The sequence below is a fragment of the Zootermopsis nevadensis genome, unplaced genomic scaffold (assembly GCF_977971745.1).
Source record: "Zootermopsis nevadensis isolate Lab colony 2312 unplaced genomic scaffold, Znev_1.0 Znev_ptg000024l, whole genome shotgun sequence".
In the NCBI taxonomy this organism is placed as follows: Eukaryota; Metazoa; Arthropoda; class Insecta; order Blattodea; family Termopsidae; genus Zootermopsis; species Zootermopsis nevadensis.
Genome location: NW_028259156.1, coordinates 13,643,432 through 13,666,499, shown reverse-complemented (window position 1 = coordinate 13,666,499; position 23,068 = coordinate 13,643,432). Strand labels below are relative to the sequence as shown.

Sequence of the window (23,068 nt, the reverse complement as noted above, 5' to 3'; positions counted from 1 at the left end):
TCTTTAACTAGGTCCCCGCAAACGGCTCGATGATGTGGAATTGAAGCAAGACAACAAGACAACAACTCGGGCCTGTAACGAAACAGAAATCGACAAAATCATCTCTGCTTTAGGAATCAGCTAAAATGACTTAAATTTCAATTAAATAGACAAATATTTTCACATAATCCCTGTCCATCCTTGCTCGTTGACATGACTCACTTAAGCATTTACGAAGTGCATATGCCCCACACTCCTCAAAACTATGCCTAAGTTTTCCGTTTATAACTTTGTCATAAAGAAAAATTTGCTACCGATTTTCGTGTTAGAAAAACAAATGATCAGGAAAAACAAGCCCAGCTGTGCTCTTGCACCGTGATTCAATACCGCGTTATTCTACTGCTGCTCTCCAAACAGTTGGTCCTTACTGCCACATTTAACATAAATAAATTGTTAATGAGAAATTATATTACGTAATCACCACCTTTCAGACCACTACAACTCAGAGGTCGCTCTGACTGGAAACAAGTTCGTGTGGTATCTTCTGTAGAGAACCAGTACAATGCAAATTCCGAATTACAAAATTCATATACAATGCTTCGAGATTAATTCATTCTTCGATTATTTAACGACAGTCTTCCATATTAAGGGATTATGTAACGTCGAATGAGATTTTACTATTATGAAATGATGAATATGTATCTGGAAGGAAACGACTGTCCTTTAATTCAAAAAAATTATTTTGTTGTTTCTTTGAAGATTTGTGAAGATATTTTAGTTATTACCCATTTTATGTTGAACGCCGCAGGCTTATAACAGATTAAGTGTAATCATACACACGGCTGTCAGTACTTCGTATTTCAGAATTTGTCTCAAACCCCGTTTTCAGGTGATAAATATAGAAGTAATAAAATAATAAAATAATTCTGGTAGTACGGTGTTGATATGACTTGACAAGAACAGAAACATGCTCTGTATAGTCATGTAAATATAAAACAGAGACTGAACAATGCCCAACGCAATAAAACTATTTCGACGTTTGCTTGGAGGGACTGAGAAAAAATAACAGATTACATTCAGTGAGTTTCTCAGCTAAAATTCAAACCCAGAGCGTCGTGGATGTGAAACAGAAGTGGATTATTTCGTCATGTTACTTATTTTGTGCTAATTGTTTTGATGAGGTTTGAACTCGTAACCTCTCCTCTAAATACGACCTTCCAACAGATGATAAGATAAATATGTACAGTGCATATAGATAAACGTGTAATTCCTTGAACTGTCGTTAAACTATTATCTGACCAGCCGAAGTGACATTATCAATTTCTCCACTCATATTTTACAAGCAGGTTGTGTCTTCACTGACAGGCTAATTCTAAGTACAAATAATGGAAGTAGACGTATCTGATTAGATGGATCATTGTAAACCGCTGGAACTAGAAGGAACTAATGCAAATTCCAGTATAAACATGGATAGGATCTTCCCTGGGAGCAGTTGCCGAAACGGAGTTTACTGTTTCCATTCTTGTATGGATTCGTCTACACTGAAGTTCACGTATGGCAACAAATTTTTTCTATCAAAACCTGTGCTTTCTGAACGGAAGATTAATACGAAAGTAAATGTTTCAGATAATTGTGCAGAACAATATTTGCCTTCTTGTGGATCTTGTAAACACAACACAAACGAATTCAATTTTGCATGTAGACAAATTAATGTTTCAATTTGCCGATTTATTTTGGCTGTTGGTAATGTAATTTGAGAAGGAAGTCTGTGGGTCTGTATAACTTAAGTGTTTATAAGCTTATAGTTTACACTTCCCAGATCGTCCCTTAACTTCGGATTTTCCAACTAAAATGATGTAGGCATCATCCTTCATACACTCGACTCATACTACATGGCTCGCCCATGACAGTCCATTTGATTGTTTCATTGTAATAATATCTGGCAAGGAGGATAAATTTTGAAACACCTCACGCTGTAGATTTCTCAATCCCCCAATTCTTTCTCCTTAATTCTTCAGTGCCTAACGTTATTGAACGCACTGTTGACTTTGAGTAATTCCATTCCGTTGGCAGGCTACCTCTTTCAGATAATAGTATCGCAAGGAACAGCCTTAGGGGTCTCTTGTATTGGCACAATTCGTGAGAGGACGTCAGTGCACAGTGTACAGAGAGGCAAGAGGACAGAGGTAGCTGGTAGAAAAATAGTCGGGAAGACATGCCTGTTGTTTAATGACCCATGTCTCCTATGCACGCAGAGGTCCAGCGGGAGGGCGGGGGAATGGAGCACCTCGATTAGGGGACATGTACTCCAGCCGCTGGCCGGCAAGGGGAGTATGTCGGACGTTATTAATTGTTGACCCAAGTTCGCGCGTTATTTATTGTACGTGAAGGGGAACATTTTTCCTTCGAGAGACTCTGGTCGTCTAGTCAAAGCCCCAATGTTGCTGCAGAGAAACCTACCAGGTGAGGACATTTCTGATTACACGTGACAAAGGATGCCAGAGACAGCAACAGAAGTTGTGTACACTGACCACTCGATGTACTGATATTTATTTTTATATTTAAGCTATGTATGTACTGTCATATATGTGATACTGTATCACTAGTTTTGTCTCCTATCTACATACCTGCAGATTAAAATCACACAAAATTATAATTTTATCTGTTGCATTATATGAATAACACAGCGAAACAATATACTGATGAGTATATTTGGTCCTAAGAGAAATAAAATAATAGGAGGTAAAAATTAATTGGGTTAGAGAAAAGCAGGCGAATATCTAATTTTAATTAGAAAATCCGGGTCCACAGTGATGTTCGGGGCCGAATATTGCTATCTTAGAGGCTGGGGGAATCTAGGAAAACAGACAGAACTATGACTGGCTCGAATTCCTCAGAGTCACAAAGCTGAGTTCGAACAGTAGGCATTAGACATAGAAATATATAACTAAAATGAACATTAAAGAAAAAGGATATGGGTTTGTTGACTGAATTTGCCTGCCTTTCAATGGCGTCCTCTGAAGGGCTCTTGTGACCATAATAATTACGATGAAGATTATAGCTTTCTGGGACATTGAACCGTGTTCATATAAGTTTAGCGACGTTTCAGAGGTCCTTGCTGCCTACATCATCAGGGCGATTATGGAGGCAGCAAGAACCTCTAAGACGTCGGTAAACATCTACCTGACTACAAGGCGCAACAACCCAGAAGACAGCAATCTTTTTAAATACTTTGTTAGAAGTCCACTCCACCAAAGAATTAATTTTTGTCCTGTACGTCTGGTGGTTGCCAGGAAAATACATACCTAACACTGGTTTATCACTAGGCACCTTCGTTCGATAAAATGTACAAAGCGATTAATTCGCCACTTACCATGCCCGTAGGTGGCTACAAGACTACACGACGTCAGATCTCGGAAAACCACAGCCCACCAGTAAAGGTTATAGGCTAGTTTAATTTGTCATACGCAAGGTCTAAACTTCAGTTGTTGTTCTTTTTTTCGAACTTATTGCTATGAGGGGAGATAAATCTTTTGCGACATGAATTCTTTTAATAGCTACAAATGTTGCGGGGACATAGACCTATTTTAATTATTCCTAAATGTCAACTTACGCCGCTGAGAACTCTCTTCACTAATTACGAAATGCTGTCTCGCCTGACACTACATCATTTGTGCCAGTCACTGCAGTCGCTGTACTCCATTAAATGCATTGTAAGGCTGGGGGCAGATTAAGCCAAATTCAGGGGTAATAAATGAAGTTAGGACACTAGACAAAATGCAGAATTCATAATTTCTAACCAACCCATACGCACATATTCTGACCAGAAAAATCCAACGAAGATTTACTTAAATATTAGCTTTATCCTAATAAAAGTGTTCACACATTACTGAATTCATTCATAGAAAACATACACAATGAGGCAGAGGCCTAGTTTAGAACCTGACAGTCGCTTAGCTGATTAAGGAGTTACTTGTGTTTCGTGGTCAATCCTCATATTCACAGTTTCCTTCCATGGATCTCACCCGGAATCAGTATAATCCAGTTCACACCCTCACGGTCTATTGCAATATGATCTATTTTAATATTATCATTATTATTAGATCATTTTAATGTTATCCTCCAATGTATATATTCAGGTTTCTCAAGTGGTCCTTCCCGACTAGGGATTTATGTGCATTCTCATACGTATAGTAATCGATTAGACGTTTAGTTTACAACATGAACTACAAAGACACTCACATGACTCCTTTGTAAATTCAGATTTCTTTATTACTGAGCTATGCAAATAGAACAAATGTCTCAAAAACATTTCAGCTTGTCGACGATGAGAACCACGGAAGCAGATCACCCCTGGTAACTAGCTTCGAGTTATGCATCATACTTAAATGTCATAATTATGAGTATGTCTGTCTGCTAGCTAGTTGCTGATTCTAGACGTATCCGTGTAACCTCATCTCTCCTCCACACCTCTTCCACCCTCAACAGACCTCACCGCAGGCCCACCGCAAATCGGAATCAAAGCCCTAATTAGAAGGGGAGCTAGCGTTTTTCATTTGGAGCCTATTGAAGTCTGCCAACATGCTCATTAGCCCAACCCAACCAAATAAAACCAGAAGCAGTGTATGTGTGTGGGTGCATCACCATCGCACCGAGCGAGCGAGACAGAGTATAAACGCTGGTTCACATCGTACTTAACGTAAGCATTGATGTTCATTGTTTCCCTACTTAAAGTCCTACACTTTTCCAGAAAAGAAGTTATGTATGTGTGTCGTCAGTTGTTTGAAACTCGTCTATCAGTACAATAGTTATAAAGACAAAACTGATATTTGAAAATGATTACGAATAGTTATATAAGTCCGAAAACCATTTCGTTGCACAAAAACAAAAAACAAAAATGTAAAGAATATTTTGAAATGTGCACAATGCACGCTAATAAAATTAAGCCCTGATGATCAAGACAATATGTTTCTCCGAAACGTCGACGAGTTTACACGATGCTAAAATCGAGAAGAACATTATCATGAGTCTCACCGCCGTGAAAACCTCGTATCATTCAAATTCAATTTACATTTCAGACGCATTCTGACAAGTTTGCTTGAGACGCGTCACAAGGTGTACGGATCGCACGGAAAGAAACTTCTCTCGACCTCGCGTTTGAGCGAGTACGCTTCAGGTATATCCACCCTCCAGGCAAAGAAGAGCTTTCCCAATTTGAAATTTCAATATTGCTCTATTAGTTCCATTATGCAATTAATTACAGCTACTCTTAATTACTCCATTCAGTGTTGGTCAGGCAGACCGAGTAATTAGCGAAGTATATGATACGGTCACTTCCTGAGAACTTGACAGACGCTCAACTATTCAAGAACCTTCGTGTCGTTACATAACTCGGAAGTTTATTCCCTTTAGTATGAAAGCCGTAAACTGAGTGAAAATAATCTCACGTAATAGTCTAAATCCACAGAGTCAAGAATCGACTTCGATATTACCTTCCACAAGAAGAACTTCTAACGTAAATTTGATAAGCGTTTCAGTGTCTTTAATTTGTAGATAAAAAGTAGGATTGAAAGGTCGTCCATAAGGCCTATTTTCTTCATGTCAATTTATCCTCGGCGATTACAGTCATTATTTGGCCCTTATTATTATTATTTAGTGTTCTGTCTGACGACAGGTCCATATGAACAGGATCCTTCCATCCTTTTCTCGGACTGGGACCTGTTCATATACGATCTTGGCAGATGATCCAGAAGTGGTTTGCCATTGCCTTCTTCTGTGTGTGAATGGAGTAATTGTTGGGATGCCACGGAGGAAAACTCCGTGTTGCCTAGACCACGGCCTTGCCCAACACAAATTATAAATTCTGGCACCGCCGGGAATCGAACCCGAGACCCCAGGATTACAAGGCCAGCCAAAAAAAACAAAAACATAATCCTGGTACTAGATTGAGTTGAGTGCTCAGCTTCGAACTCCGGCCGCTCTGTCCCAGGTACCTAGTGCTAGGCTGGTTAGGACGCAGTAACGTGATGCAACTGCGTACGAAGTTGCAATGTGAGCCATTCTTCGCACTCCCTCTCTCCCATCCATTTGACGACTCGTGGCGGTTTGGGAGAGAGTTTTGATACCAGAGGATTCTCTCCTCCCCATCATCACAATTTCCCACCCTCTTCCGTTTGTGTGTGCTGCTAGTAAGACTTCTTTCATCCCAATTTACCTTCGCCTTTCTCTCTGAGTAGTATCACCACCGCAAGGTGAACTTAATTAGATCCGTTTTAACAAGCTGCTTGCTATCCACAGACAGTTCTTGTTTTTAGAACTGCTTATGATGCTGCCTTTCTTGAAACCGTTGTACCCGTGTTATGTGGGAATTATGCGTACCAGAGTGCGCTGATTAGGCTTTTTCCTCATTTATGTCATTCTGAATTAGAACATTTCTTTCTCCCTCACAAATTTCCATTTTACCACACAGCAGCTAAAACTCGCCTACAACAAATAACGACGAAAATTTCTCTAATGAGTGTTCTGTGGCACTGAGAGTGACGACTTTAGGTATCTCTGAGGCAGATATTTTGTCGTGTGACTTTGACTAATCAAATTATACAATTTATTTCTCTACATGAACGCCATCTCTGAACAACCTCGCAATATAAACACTAGTCCTTTGCAGATTATGTGAGTCAAAACGCAGTATGCATGCACATTGATAAGTAAACTGATTAAATAATTAATTATCAGTCTATATTAAAGTTAACGATTATAACTTTGAATATGTTTCAATGTTAGATCCTACGGAAAATTACAGAAAGTATGGAAATAAATGTTTATGACATAACAGCTGATAGATTCGCGGGGGGGGGGGGGGAATGTGGATTTTCTTATAGATTTTGAAGTCGTATGAAGATGGAGGCGATTATTGGTTTCCACCTATAGGTCTACCACAATCAAAATTATTAGTGCCTAGAAAGGTATCCGTAATAATATGCAAATTTGAACTACGAAGTAATAACTTCAGCGATGTATTGAGTTAAAATTTCTGGGATAAGTGGGTTCCGAATCGTTTCGAAATTTGGTTTCTGTCCACAATAAAGCTCCTAACGTGGCGTCATTACTGGCTTTCTGTATGCGTCACATAATATTTCTGAATCACATTTACGACATTTTCTTCGGTTAACCACGAATTCGTCATCGTTGTCTGGAAAAGAGATTACATCAGGATCTTCAAATTTGGACTACATAGTCCAAGAAAGGTTTATATCTTACCGACACTGACGAACAGAGAAGACACGTAGATGGGTCCCGTTCAGTGCACTGGAATCTGTTATTGTGTGGTAGCAGTGGGCCATCGCCCATTTCCCTTCCCACGAAACTGGGCGGGAAGTGCCAAATGCGTTGTCACATGCACCTCCGCCCGAACGACGCCCTCATGTGATGGGCGGGTTATGGGAAAACTAGCCACTGCAGGTAGTACCCGCGTCATTGAAGCGTCTGTAATAATTAGTAATAATATTCTGTTATAATGATGTCTCGTTCCAAGAATTGAGTAGCCTAATATAATAATATTATTGTATAAAGCCTACTGTAACAAACCAATATTATATTAAGTTCAGAAGCCTTTATATTCCCGTCTTCTATCTAAAATCTAAAGATCAACATTTTAAAACTACAACTTAATCTATCTTTTTCGTTGTGTGAAATCAATAATCTCGCCCTAAGGCGTCGTTTCTCAAACTTTTAAGACCGGTGGCCTTATTAATTAATCCTTTCTGATGGGCTAGAATTTATTAACATTTCGTGGCAATCAGTTTAACATAGTACTAAAAAGTGCCTTCAAGAATTTGTCTTCGGAATGCAGTCTGGCTCAGAATACAGTCCCTTAGCTGCATTCTGTGGAGAAGAAAATAGGCTTCCATGTTGCGTAAAAAGTGTATAATTTCTTTATCGGTTAAGCCAGTTTCTGAAGTACGTCTGCTCCACGGAATTAATTATTTTATATTTACTAGTAACGCATTGAAGATATAAAGCAGATACTTCCTGTAGATTTGTTGGGTTTAGTATAACAGCGCTAATTTTTTCAGGATTACAAATTCAACCTGTTAAAGAAATATAGGATAGACGAAAAATCCTTAAATCACACTGAAAGTAGGAGAAACTGCATTCAAAAGAGGTTTGAATAAGCTAGATTTTCCATCGAACACAGACAGAAGTGAGGCATGCTAGCCATCAAATAAGGGTTTCGTATTTTTAACAACCCTCATCGCATCTCATCAGAAAAACAGCCTCCTTCAGAATAAACAAAATAAACCTCGCACAAAAACATTCATTTGCAAAATGCTTCTCTTTTTTTATAACGGTGCAGGCAGGGTATAAGAATACCTGCAGAATGGTCGCAGTTCAGCGCAGCTGTGATGAGCGTTTTATGGCTACAGAAGGGGCAAGAGTATCTCGGAAAGCGACTGCCAAGAATTTGCCGGAAATCTAAGTACGGGGATCAGTGGTAATGTTCCTGGAAATCCCGTCGTAAAGTCTACCCTGCGTAAGTACCTCTTGGTCTCACCCCTTCTTCCGACAACTTTTCTACCCCAGGTCAGACAGAGCGAACGAAGCATCGGTTTATCCTGTAGCGTTAGAAGAGCGACACAGGAAGCAATTGGTTCTAGGTGCCTAGAAAGCAATTCCAAAATCAAAAATCTAAGTAATATTGACTTATGAAACAGGAGCATGTGACACTGTCCATTCAACAAATGGTTTACAGCAGGGGTGGCCAACCCAAATGATTTTTCGGGCCACTTTGGAAATGCATCATAACTCCGCGGGCCACATATAAAATTATATATCCCCATATTAGATTTAGATACACTATAGACATTTTTTTGGAGTGAAAAATTGAAACATAATGAGTTATTATTATTGTGTTTACTATTATTCTTACATGTAAACATAGATAATATAATAATAATGATACTAAGCGTACATTGTAAAGAAATATATAGCACTAAAAATTAAATATAAAAAATATATAAATATGAATGAAATAAAAATAATGAAATCATTAAAAAATATTTATTTTACTAGTGCGATATTTGTTTCTCCACTCTTTCACTTAGCTTTTGCAAATCGATCTCAATTTGGGTATTTGCACATCGTAATTGGTGTTGCAGGTTAGCGTCCGTTATGTTTGAGCGTGTTTTGTGTTTGGTCAATTTCATTTTCGAAAAAAACGATTCGCAGGTGTAAGTTGAACCAAAAGCGCTAACAACTTTTTGTGCCAGATTTCTCAAATTGGAAAATTTCTCTTTTGTGACGTAAGTGTTATAAAAATCTATTTTCACTACTTTGGCCATTATAAAATAAATATATTTTGTAAAAGTGTGATGAATCTCGCGGGCCGGAAAAATGTTCAAGGTGGGCCACATGCGGCCCGCGGCCCGCGGGTTGGCCACCCCTGGTTTACAGGAATACCGGTCTACAAAAGATTGCCACATTCATCGCCCTGATGACGGAGGCAGTATGACCAGACTACACAGCGCAACAACCCAGAAGACAGAAATCTTCATACTAAGAATCGCCCTGATGACGGAGGCAGTATGACCTCTGAAACGTCGGTGGAAATTCTACCAGACTACACGGCGCAACAACCCAGAAGACAGAAATCACCGCTGTGAAAACCTCAAATCATAAATTGTCCTAAATAGTTACTGAGGGATCATTACAAGTAAATGGTTTCTTTGATGGCATTTTATGATAATTTCAGATAGACTACTCATAAACGTAGGTACAAAATCGATCGGAAGGACGCGAGAAACTCGATCAATGATTAATTTATGCACATGCTAAGATTTCAGGTTCTAATGGCGGCGAGTATCGGTTGTCACGCCGTGCAGCCTAATAGATGTTTACCGACGTTTCAGGGGTGCTTCCTTCCTAGATAATTGGCTTGATGGCATAGGCAACAACCCATAAGTCACTCTCAATGTCATTAGAACCTGAAATATCACTTTGTGTTTTATTGAACACAGTTTGAGAACGTACTCTAACAAACACGAACTACTCGATGGTGAAGTCTTCTTTGAAAATCTAATAGTCGCTCAGTTGATCAATAAATCCCCCTTCTTTATAGAACTTTAATGCTCGTTGTCAAATTCACAAAAGCTCGCTAATAAACCATAACTGCCAACATAATACAATTTCCACTTTATAATTACATTAAAATGTATACAAAATGCCGATTAACTATTATATTTGTTTGTTTTCTTCGTAATGACATTGAGGTATCATAGTCCCATTTCACATTTGAATTTGGTTATGTGCAGCTTCATATCCACGAAATTAATAATAATTCTCACAATAATAGCGAAAAATGAGTTGGAATAATTTTATATAAAGTTGTAAAAGAATTTTTGAATACACAATTGATTTTGACGTATAAATCTGCGAAAATGAAATTTCAACCCAATAAACCTACCAGTTATCTCACTGTCTGGCAGTTCCCAGAGACATCGCGCATGCTTGTTTGCGCGCCTTTTTAAAGTTTCGAAATTCAATTCCAATAGAAACGTCATTTAATTAGTAGCACTAATGACTTTTCATTTAATAAAAATCAAATTCCCTACTGCATACAGCAGACCATTATTTCTCTTGATGCTATATTTTGTTCACTTACCGGTATTTAATTATTATAATTTCACATATTCCTAGTGATGCTCATCCTCCTCCCCCCCACCCACCTCACCCTACCTTTCATCACTCAATGCATCAAGTCTGGATATTATTCGCCCGTACGGTCAGCCATGCACGAGTTGGTATTTGGCCTACAGCCTAAATTTCCCTTTCCCCTCTTCGACCACCCTCGCTCTGCTATCAACAACCTGCGGGCTGCATACATACAGGGGTCACTGCTGTTCACATTCCCGCTTCCCATTAACATTCCAATTTGTGCCAACTTTTGCGACTAGGCTATTGTCCTTTGAAAAATAGCCGGTATGTATATATATATGTGTGTGCGCGCGCGAGGTTTTTTGTGTGTGTTTTGTTTTTGGATATGTAGGATGCGGTATGAGAGAGCGAGAGGTATGAGTAGTGTGTAGGTCCAATGCACACACTAAAAATACTCTGGCACAGTATACACACACACATGGGCTGGCGGCCGGCAGACGTCATCACATTAGCTGCATGGGACAATTAGTTTGAACAAGCAGTGGGGCTGCTGCAGTAATTACATCATGAAGGATATATAAATGTACGCTGAGTACGCTCTGTTTCCGAAAACCTGATGGCCCACACTCTATACGGACACATTTTTCGCCAAATTTTGTCGTTCGGGAACAATTATTAGATCAAAAATAAACTCAGAATCACAACAACCTTACAACGAAATATTCCTCACTTCCGTCCAAGAATACCAACAGACTTTAATTTAAAACAAAAACAGAAGTCTAAGTTCTTTTGTTTGTTTCAATTCTAGCTTCTGACAGTACGGAAGACGCTGTTTCAACTTACTATATCTACTCTATATGATCTGCATAAAGACGCTGTCAGAAGATGTATTTATAACTTCGAATGATTTGGAGAGTATATGGAATAAAATGATCTGGTCTAATTTTGGGCAGTATCCCAACATTTACGTGGAGAAAATGAGAAATACCACAAAACTCTCAGTCAGGACAGCCGGTCTCCGGCTCGGCGTTTGCACGCAGGAGTGCTAACCACGCGACAGAGTCTTTCGGTGAAATTCACCTATTAGCATCGAGAGACTGGCAAAACCTTGAGGTATGATAACCCTTAATCTGGCCTACTTTCGAATTTAGTATTTTGCAGAATGATTCGCAGAGTAATAAGGGTACGTACTCTGTGATTTCGCAGTGTTTAACAGACATAAAGTATGTTGAAATATCATATGTCCAGTGTTTATATGAGTTCTTCATTTTTTAGTAGATATTAACTATACTTACTACGACAATAACAGATCTGAAAAATAGCTTCTCGTTTAAGGTCGACAGGGCTTTATAATCATGGCTTATCGGGTCTGGTTGCGGTTAAAATATGAGTTATATCATGTGATGAGATGAATCAAAATTAGGAAACATCTAACAAGTGGATACAAGTTTTGGTAGAATAAATTTGGGTAGTACAGTGTCATATCGGCGGTTTAATATTCTCACAACAAGCACGCAATCAGCAACTACACTATAAACAAAAGAAACTTTATAGCTTGCTGTATGTCTTGTCACGCTGACAGTTAAGCCAATCAGCTATCTGAGAAATACTAACGTAACAATAAGCCACCCATATTCTGACTACAATAACATTTTGCAATCCAAGAAGGTAATAGATGTTAATCGGAAAAGAACGCTTAAAATAAGCTACAAGATGCTTTAGTAAGAGTAAATTTCAAAATAGGAAACAAAAATGCCTGAATTTTAAAAGTGTACAACTGTAACCACGGCAGACTTGATTTAATTTTTTTTCTAGAAGACAACAGTTTTTCCCGGGATTTGTTTCAGGGGCTACAAAATTTATTAACAGAATCTTGTGACGTATGAAATCCGAACAGACAGCGATTACGTGGGTACAAAAGGAGACTGAATATCAATCATTATCATACCTAATCTCTATTCAGAGAGTTTCCTGTGGAATATTTGCTGAAGAGCAGCTATGTTGAATGATATCATAGCGGCTTGTCACTCAGAGAGGCAAACGCTGGAATAGTACCTCTAAAATAGGCCACGGTCTCTCCCTTTCGCATTCTTTGCAATTTGTCATTCATAATAATTTTGACATTTAATGCTACATAGCCCATGTAGTAGAAGGAAAATCGAAAATCTCACAAATTAAATTTTAATAAATTATTGAGCACGAAGTAAATATTGCCTCTTAAAAACAGTGATCCGAAATTTTATGAACTATGAACACCATTCTAATGATATCCAGCTGAAATTATAATACGAGTAATGTAAACTCACTACAACATAGATGTAAAAAAGTAACTCATAGTATTACTTATATGTGAAGCAGGACGTAGAATTTTCAGTTCCAAAGATACATTATAAGCTGTTATCTTAATTGTGACTGACAGTTATTAATCTTAAAAATTTTCATACCGTGTAGTGTATTAGAATATAAAATACTATTAATAGTTTGTTTGTTTGTTTGCTTATTTTATATTCTGACAGTCATTAGGTATTCTGGATGATAGGTCAATATACAACATACAATTAACTTTGCGATTGCAGAGGGAGAATGACGAACAGGTATAGTAGATTCATATAAAGTGATACTTCGGCGTTTGCTAGCTTGTTTCACTATACGAGACGAAATATACATTACAAAGTAAAAGTCGAATTTCATCATAAAATTTGTATTTGTAAATGCACCTACGGCTGTCAGACTGAGGGAACTGGTGTTTCTAAAAGTGGTATTTCCATGGTTACAGATATCTGTTATGAAATCAGCTAAATAAACATGTGTGTGCAATCATGGCATTCATGATTTTAACATACTAGGTATTTTTGCCCGAATTATTCTAAAACTAATATATATTTATTCTTGCAAATTACACGTGTGTGCTTATTTTATTTTATTTTCCTCACAGATCGATCGACCGTGATGAACTTCACTCACCACCATAATCATCTGATTAGAAAGTGGATATCAAATTAAATCCCAGGTAGAACAGGGGATGTCTGAAAACGTCAATGGGGCAATAAGAAGACATTTGATCAGTGGAAAAAAAAAGGCGAAAAAGTACTAAATACAAATATTTATATATATATATATATATATATATATATATATATATATATATACTGTTCTTCCCAATCGTGCCAGAGTTTACAGGCCAACGAGTTTCATTTTCATTTAGATATTACGCATTCAAATTAAGTTTTAGTTTTCTCTTTCTGTTTCTTTCCTCAGCTTCAAGAAGCAGCTTCTCACGAACCATGTTACATATTACATCTCATATTATGTCAAAGGCAATATTAAAACATCCTGAAGAAATATGGTGCACGGTTGCCAACGGGGTCTATATTCCAACAGTAGAATCCAGTGGTGGGATCTTGTGAAAGCGGTAATGAAAGATGGAATATTTTTTGACCATCTGAGAATTTAGGCTCTTCAAGAACACGCCTGTTGCACTTCTGGTAGCCTACCTACCCTTCCCTTCACAAGAGCTGTTTTATTGTAAACCTAATCACGGGTTGTCATACACGGAATGTACATGTTGGTCCACCCAACCAGACATCACTGCGCCGTCATATCCCCATCTCGTTACGAGGCAATTCGCATGAACTCACTTCTGCAGGCTATACGACATGTGTCTCTGTCTATAAACGTCCCCAGTTGGTAAACCAAGTTATCTCGCTCTCATGGAGCTGCCCACACACCCTTTGGGATCAAAGTTAACTGTAATACACAGCAAACCATGTGTGATAGCTGTGCCATCAAAAGTACAAAACAGTAACACAGCATACAGGCGCATCGCACAATACAACTGACATGAGAAAATAAACAGCAATGGCTGCCAGGGCAAACCGATATTAAGTTTATCTTGGACGGTAAGCACGGGAACTGGTTAGACAATGGGAAACTTCAGTACTTATGTACGACGTCCTCTGACAACTAGGTACCTACCATACGAAAACAGCTACTGTGACACCACAGCGGTGTTTCAGTCACCTTCGATGTAGCATCGCCGAGGAAGAAGAAAGTACTACAGATATGGGCTACGTTTCGACAAAACAAACGTAAAATTAAAGTGTGTGAAGAATTACGAGGTTTCTTTGAGGGAGAAATTAAACGGAGTTAAGTGTTTTTTAGCTCTGTCAATTACTGCTGACTACGAGACAAACGACTGAGACACGATTTATCCACAGCGCATGGGATCATCCAAAATACGAGGCGCGTCCTCAAAGTAAGTTTCCCACTCGTCCCACAGCTAGCAAACCTTATATTGCGCGAAGCGACTGTGCTTACGTGATAGAGCAATGACGTAGCATGGCGCATACACTAACGGAACTTCCCGCGTTCTCACATTAGCATCGTTGCAGCTGTTGAAGATGGAGGTTCTTATTCCAGCTCCCGCCGACTGTGAAGTGCGGTCAGTGATAACGCTAGGCCGCACACGGCTCGACGGACAGCAAGTCTCAGTTCAGCTGGGAGGTGTTTAATCATTCACTCTACAGCCCGGACCTCGCTCCCAGTGATTTCCATCTTTTCCTACACCTCAAGAAATTCCTGTCCGGTCAGCGTCAGCGTTTTGAGAATGACAGAGAGGCGGAGATGGTTGTCACACAGTGGTTCCAATCCCAGGCGGCAGACTTCTACGACACAGGTATTCAAAAGTTGGTCCCACGGTATGACAAATGTCTCAATTCCGGTGGCGAATATGTTGAAAAATAGCTGGACACTTGCTGTATCTGTTGCAATAAATATTTCCATGAAATTGTGTTTTGTTTCTGTAAACGGCCCCAGGGAAACTTACTTTGAGGACGAGCCTCGTACTAATCAACTGGTAACGGAGGATACGAAGACGACCGCACACATCCATTTGTTACAGAGGTTAAGAATGCGTGGTGCTTCGCCTACACTTACCCATACTTCTTCATGACGTGGTGCCTATGCATAGGATTATCTATATACTTATAATACCTCGAGTTTAAGTTATAATAACAAAAATAACCATAAGTTGTGTGAAGTGACATACACTTAATAAATCGACTAGACAATTGTACCAAAATTCAGCCCAAAAGCTGATGTTACTATAGGACTGAATTATAGTGTTATCTGTTGATACCAGATAGCCTATAGTAAGCCTCAAAAGAGATAAGAGGTTTTCACGGCTTTGTGAAAAGAGATAATATTGGTTGCTGCTAGTATTTTGGAAGTCTGCAAAAGTTTCAGAGGAACATGTTGCCTCCATCATCAGGACTGACGTAAGGAATGCTGCTAATTTCATATACGAAGCAACTACTTCCCAACACTCCTCAATTTGGCACCGATGATGGGGGCAACATGTTCCTCTGAAACGTTGGCAGACAACCGAAATTCCACACGGCCCAAACACCAAGAAGAAGGTGACATAGCTGTTCTTTACTATCGCTGTATTTCATTAGACAAATGCGTTTATTAAGCCCATTCCTACATGGTTTAAGATGATACATAGGCCTACAAAGAAAAGTGTGACCTTTACTACCCTTCTGAGAATGTAGAAACCGTGTTCAAAGATGGAACGTGGGAAAGAAATAAAATGTGTGAGTGTGACACAAGATATATGCATGATGGTCATCTGAGTGACAAGTAGGTAGCCAAGGCATCACATGCCCCGGTAGCATTAGCACGGAGGAACTCGGCAGCTGAGAATTACTTGAGTAAATACTCAGTGTAGACGTAACCTGGAACGAAGCCCACAGGTAAGACCCGGACGTGTTGTGCGTTTTTACACAATGACCACGTGGAATACAGGATGCCCTTATGAGGTTAAGACAGAGACAAATTGTGCTTAATTAAGCATTATGTCACGAAGACGTAACAGAAAGGAGTTTCCGGTTTATCAGCGGACAAGAGGCTGGATGGGCCCAGAGTCGATCTGAAAGTTGCAGAGAAAATAAATATTTTTCATTTCTCCTTTAGCTGGGAATTGAACCCTGGTTGAAAAATAATTCGTGGTCCAGTGGTTAGGATTCCTGCTTCATATTCGGGAAGTCCTGTACTCGAATCTCAGCTGGAAGACCGACTATCGGCCATGTTGCCAGTCTAGGAGCAACGAAGGGTTTGGGATTTGGTAGTCTGGACCCCTTAAGGGTTATACCTTGGTATTTGCCTGGACAAAATGAAAGAGACCACTAGAAGCCTGAGCTTAGACCGTTTCACTGTTTTCACTTCCATCTATGCCTGGACCTTGTCAGAACATCCAAAGTTTGGAAAGGACACTACTGAATATTTTAAATGTAAATAATAGCTTTCGAAGTAACAGAAACAACAGACTTTAACATGAAGGTTTATGATGGATGAGAAGGGGACTGCATTCCTAAAGAACTTAAATATTAAGCTTATATTCCGAGAGAAATGAATGAAGACCAAGGAATAAAACGTTCTGAACATTCTTCTTAAAAATTACATTTGAAGAAAGTGACGGCAACCGGGATATTTGATCATTAAAATGATTCTCAGAAGAGGCAGGTTTCTGTCACCACTTGTAGACCATCTCCTGTCCGATACGTACATGACCACGGGGAATAGTTGTCGGAATATGAAGCTGACCAGCCTTCAAAATCCGGTACCGATATTAAGAATGCGTGCAACTGATTCGAAATTGGGTTCATTGGCAGGTTTCTGTAAATCTTCGTGTTCCATAAAAGTCGGGAAATTTCACTAGCTTAGAGATAATCAGCTTCTCAAAAAGAACTCCGTTCCATGGAGTTACGAGTAACTCACTACCGCAAAAGGCTGTGGTGATTAAGCTGGAGGACAACTTGTAATTGTTGTGGTTGAAGATGGCTATAACAATGACGATAATGATGGTATGGTGGTACTAAGGACTATGAGGGAAGGAAGTGAGAGGAAGAGGGGAGTGCTAATTACAAATAATCTTAATGGAGAGACAAGAGCATTGTCGTTACCTACCAAAAAGCTATTGGTTTGTTTCAATAACAATGCAATACAATTTGGCAAAAGCGTGGACGAAATAGTGATAATAATGGTACAGGTCATCAGGTGAACGCTCACAGTGTTGCTGGGATAATTACGTTACAAGTTGATTATTGTAGTATTCAAACAAGTTGGGTGAGTGACAGATGTGCGCGCCAAAAGAGACAGTGTTACAAGGTTGCGATATTGTCACATTATTTCCCATCAAAATGGCTATTTTAACATCTATATGGTCAAATCCATGAACAGTGCACTTGGCCGTCACTTTCAACCCCTGTATTCAAACAACAAAACATTTTAAAATCTAAGTCTGTAAGTCTGTTGTGTATAATCAGACCCTGAGTCTTTGGCAATTTATTTTTTTTCTAAAACAGGAAAACTTCACTAACATCAAACAAATATCTAAAAAAAAAATATTTTCATTAAAATATTATATTAAGTTGCAAGATCCGAGAGAGAAATACATTAACGTAGCGAGACACGCCGACTGATTAAATTCTTACCGCGTGACATTCACTGAGTTCAACAGAGAGACATAAACCTTCTTGTTTCAATTCCATAGTACAAACAATGCTAAGCAGCTCTGACGATGGCATATCATAACTAGTACTACTGGGTTTTTGGAGTTCGTCCAGCGTCCAGGTTTTTAAAAAAAATAACACAACATTTCCGGAACGGATCCATTTTCCGAAGCCATTAAGAATGACAGAAATATATGAAGTTCAGGAATTTGATAGTACTGGAACAGAATACAGTGTTTCGCAGTCATTTATTGGTGTTCGAAAGTATTCTGTGTGTGGAAGAATGTTCGGAAACGTACATAACCCTCAGTTCTATCAAAAACTGTAATTAACAAATTTAATATAAGTGGTTTGTACACAGCTTAAAGGCATTTCGTTGTAATGCTCTTTAATCTTTCCGTTTAAAAATCATTATCTCTGCATACCACTTGAAGAATACTTGAAGAAGCGAAACAGATTTAGAAGGAAAAAGTTGTCAGTGGAACCACGGTTCCGGAGAATTAGACGTAAATACGTCTATACGGAAAGGAAGTTTATATATTGGCTTTATTCTAAATATTTCCTTCATACATGCTTTATATTTGAGATAAGTTTGATTAAGACATTGATTATTCAACTTGAATTAGTTACGCTTAAGATGGGTCTGTGGTAGCTGAATGTAATGTAAAGTAATGTAATGTAATGAAATGTAATGTAAGGTAAGGTAATGTAATGTAAGGTAAGGTAAGGTAATGTAATGAAATGTTTTATAGGTAACAACAATGCCGAGTAAACATGACGTTTCCTAGGTAACCAGGTTACACTTTTTCCTTTCCCTTTTTCGTTCCCCTTTTTTGCCGAATGACCCTTCAATATAGACGTATTTACGTCAAAAAAAAGTACATGAAAAATGTTAACTTCTTCTCAACATCTCACTTCTGACAGCCTTGACCCACCATTTTAACAAACATAAAATAGCGTTACATCATCATTTTCCATATGTGGTAGCCATTCATCAAGGAGGTTCTACTTGTACAGTTGCTAACGTTCATTTCTAACCTAATTGGGTGACAAGACAAGATGGCTGCCATTTGACAATGTCTTCTGCGCCACGAAATTAATGATGGAACTGTTGCTACTGATTTGGCCCCTAGACACTGAGGCATTCAACATTTTTATTCCTTTATGACAGTATCCAACAAAGCAAAATTAAACTAGCGGTTCTCGGCATCTCTTCACCGCAAAATCTGTCCTTACAGTAGATACAACTGACTGATTCGTAGCTGTTTATTTGTCAAAGATGCACCGAAAATGTTAGCACAGAAATAGCTTACAAATGTCAATTTTGTAATACCGCCTTCGAAATTTAGTCTTTTATCTGCCTGTCCTAATGTTGTCGTAGTTTTCTGCAGTTTACTACGACAGCTTTAATCGAAATCACAATTCAAGTGTGTTTAGAAGAGATGATATTCTGAAAGTGAATTTTAAAGAAATAAGAGTGCGAAGTTGTGGTCTGGATTCGTCTGATTTAATAGCCAGCTCTTGTGAACACGGCGATGAACCTTTGGAGTCTGTATAACTAGAAAATCTGTAGTCCAATTTGACAGTTACCAGCTTTCCAAAAAAGATGTTGTGTGTACCACGGACTCAGTTGTTTTATGCATTGCTTTGACAGTATGACAGAACCTCTATATTCAACTAAATCTTTGATTGTGTGTGGGTACGATCTCCGTACCCATAGCAGCCTGCTTGTAGAGACGTTTATCGACCTCCTTGATGATGGACCTAAATTTCTCGCAGAAACCAGGCGCAACTATCCAGAAGACATTTTAAACAACTTAAGTAAAGAACTTACAAAATGATAATTCTGAGTATGTCCTTGATATGTGAGGCAATACCCGAAGTACTTGTGGTTAGATAAATCACTTATCGAAAGGAGTCGTAGTAGCGAAGTAGTAGACTTGGTGGCTGTAGGATCGGCATCCATTGTCTCGCGTGTCCGCGTTGCAGTACTCGACTGAGACAATGGATACACATGTAAGCCATCTGTCATGCGGTGAGGCTCAGGGCTCACAAGTGTTGCTTGCACCTTCTGCTTCAAGGACCTTGTAAACAGCTCGCCACTTCACAGATAACGGGACGCACCCCACCGGAAAACCCCGACCTGACCGCTCTCACCAGTGCTTCATCTTCTTCTCCTTCTACTCTTTTTCCTCGTACGCCATCTTGTTCACATTATTATTTTTAACATCGTTTATCTCTTCATTCTTCATTTTATGTGCGATGGTTCGGACGACCTCCGGTAGGGACAGAGCGCGTCACGCTGGCTCTGGGGCCCATCGAGTATCAAATGTCACCTTTACCTTTCATTTTATTCTTCTCCATACCCTACCTCTCCTTCTATTCCAATACATGTCTGTTTATCAAGAAATCCGTATTTACATACAACCGAAATCTTATTACTGTAATAACCAAAACCTGCCCCTGGACGTATAAGAAAATATAAGATTTGTTAAATTATCTATGGAGAAAGATGGATTAAACTATTAATACTACTTTTATACTTATAAACTTAAAATGCAGCAAGGAATATAGGAATATGTTTTGTCGTATAATTATTAAAGGATATAAGAAGCAATTGCTGAAAATTAATGTTACACATATTTATGTGAATACGTTATAGGCCTGCACCGCCATCTTTTGTTCTTGTTATATACGTATACTAGGCACAATACATTTTACTAAATCATAGAGGAAAATGTACCATTTTAAAACATATTTCTTTCCTGTACTGGTATCTTAATTTGTTCCTTCTGGTGCATGATAGAGTATTCACTCAGACCCATAAGAGTGGTATAGCTTCAGCATGTAATAGTGATGGTTCTGTGGAGGTTGTGAGAGAACAGAAGATTATATATACACATTGTAGCGCCAACGAACAAAGGTGAGTCTGGTAATGAACCTGGGGGGTACGAGTATGTCCAATATTTGTCCTCCCGACCGGCTAAATATTTACACAACCTCCCTCGTCAAGATTTCACTCTCCCCTACCCCTCCTCTTATGGTTTCACCCAGTGCACGTCCTATTCTAGGCTCTCTCCCCACCTCTTTTAAAATTCTGGAATAATGATAATGGAGATAAGCTACACGGTATTGAAGACACGGACAATGATATCAATGACTACGAAATAGGTGGTGTATCATGAGGTAACCCTAGCCGACTCGCCAATCTATAGCACACAGATTCCGTATTTAATGTGGTGTCACTACATAGGGGCTAACACTCACCACATAAGGTAACCTAAACTAACTTCACCTAACACACATATACATCGATATCGAAATCGATCAGTAAAGTTATCGATAATGATATCAGAACTTTGACATAGATGTAAAAATTTATAAGACACATCGGTGTCGAAGAAACGACATGCATATAGACAAAACTGAATAAATAAATCGAAATACCGATATAAAAAAATCGATACAGAGACATCGATAAATCGAAAAATCTACCAAACAAATATATTAAAAAATGATCAGTTAAAACATCGAAATGAAACACTCATTATATCAAAATCAACCAGTCGTAATATTGTCTTCGGCCAGTTAGTATATCGAAGTCGATCAGTCGATGTATCGAAATCAACCAGTAGATTTTTCGTAATCGTATCGTTTCTGATAAGAACTTATGAATGCAGTTCCATTCAAATACTTCAATCTTTGTCTGAGTCAGGCAGCAACTATAAATAAATAATTAACTAACGTCTGGTTTTATGCATAATTTACACAAATACATATTTCGAGCATGTTAAATTTGTTAGATATTGTCGTAACTTCAAAGTGTCACACTGTAAACATATATTAAGATATAAATATGTTACATAAACATTTTAATTACTCTCATTCTGTCGTTTTACAAAGAACAGTTTGTTTAAACAACTCTAACTTAAAGTGCGGTTGGTAGCGAGGTTAAAAATTCGTGAAACTGTACTCTGTAAAATTCAATGGTGTAGTGGTTAAACATTATTAACTTTAGTTTCTTGAAATAGCTCATCTAAACAGGAGCATAGCTTCAAAAATGAACAAGTCTTAAATTTAACTTTTTCTACTTAAATTTTCGCAAAAGAAAATCTTTGTCCCTACAAAAAATTTCACACACACACACACAGAAAGTAATTCAAATTCTGAACAAAACAAATCTCTATAGAAGTACCAAATTTGTAGACGGCTCTGAGTTCTTAAATATCCTAAATGCGCAGGTATGTCCATTGTTTAAGTCCTAAATTAATTTATTGCGACTAAAATTGTATTCTGCCAGCCGAACTCACCGGAACACGGCTTAACCCCTACTTGACATTAATCCGTATATCTGTGTATCGTGAGTTATCTTTTTAACTCTTGTCCGGGGCTGCCCTCCGCTAGCAACGCACAACTACATCCCTGTCGCATTCAACCCTCTGTATAAGAGGACGACCCGACGAGAATACAATCCGGAACAGGAAGCCCATAGAGAACGGACTTCAGAGCATCATGGATGAGGTCGTTCCGCAGACCGACCGGAACTTCTGGTAGAACGTGGAATCCATAAAAACTATGCCGCCATTTCCCGAGTCAGTGCAGAACTTGCAGGAGACCATTTGTCTCGGCCTCGTGGCACCAAAGACAGGCGACGCTGGACACGTGTTTCCCCCACATACTACCAACCTTTATTTACATAAAATTCACACGGCTGGAAACTAGTACTTTAACCACTTCACTGTCGTAACTTAGATTCGTAACAGGATCAGCAACATAAGCTTAAAATTCCTTGTAGAAAAACAAAGATACAAAAAGTTTGTTTAATCATTACGTTCTCATAAGTTATCTGTTGCTTCTTGAGTGTGTTGTAAATACAGCAACACAGCTGCATACACACAGGACAACCAATCTCTTCTGCTTAACAG

At 38.7% G+C, this 23,068-nt stretch overlaps 1 long non-coding RNA gene across 5 annotated transcripts in view; it reads right to left on the bottom strand.

Moving 5' to 3' along the window:
* The window catches only part of LOC110841323 (uncharacterized), a 498,304-nt gene that overhangs the window by 57,483 nt on the left and 417,753 nt on the right, over positions 1–23,068 (bottom strand). For all 5 annotated transcript variants that reach the window (XR_015536924.1, XR_015536925.1, XR_015536922.1 and 2 more), the window contains one exon: positions 7,240–7,464. This is a non-coding gene — a long non-coding RNA (uncharacterized LOC110841323). The remainder of the gene's footprint in view (positions 1–7,239; positions 7,465–23,068) is intronic.